The sequence below is a fragment of the Mesitornis unicolor genome, unplaced genomic scaffold, assembly GCF_000695765.1.
Source record: "Mesitornis unicolor isolate BGI_N332 unplaced genomic scaffold, ASM69576v1 scaffold19503, whole genome shotgun sequence".
NCBI lineage: Eukaryota > Metazoa > Chordata > Aves > Mesitornithiformes > Mesitornithidae > Mesitornis > Mesitornis unicolor.
The window spans coordinates 363-958 of record NW_010174341.1 but is presented as its reverse complement, the minus strand read 5'-3'; positions in this window follow the sequence as shown (position 1 = coordinate 958).

The following is a 596-nucleotide window of genomic DNA, read 5'->3' as shown; positions in this document are numbered from 1 at the left end:
GGGTGGGCTGGGACCTGCACGCCACGTGCTGGATTTTTACCCAAAAATGAAATTTCTGGCCTCTGCTGAAGTACCAGCCCCAGTCACTGACCTGTCCGACGCATTTCTTACGTTGGTGTGTGTAAATGAGAGCATCCCATCGGCTGTATGCATTCCTTCTGTCACTGGTAAGACAACTGTGGTACTAAATGTCATTTGAACCAATAAATTATTATGTCGGAGCTGTGGCTGTGTGGTGCTGGGGAAGAGGGATGGAGGGGTGTTAAAAAACAACAGATGAAAACAAGTAGGTGAGGGTGCTGGCAGAGCTCTGGGGGTGCAGGACACCCACAAAACCATCTGTCCACTCAGGGCTGCAGGGGGATGGAGGGGGGGGGTGTACCTGGGCAAGCAGGTGGTGGGTGTACCTGGGCAAGCGTGTGTGTGTGTGTGTGTGTACAGATATACAGAGCTATATATGGATGCTAAATATATTTCATGTAGCCTACACACGTTTATGTATATTATGTAACATATATAAAATATATTTGTGTATATATATATGTATGTTGCATAGTATACATTGTGTATTTTTATACATGACCCGTATTTGTATG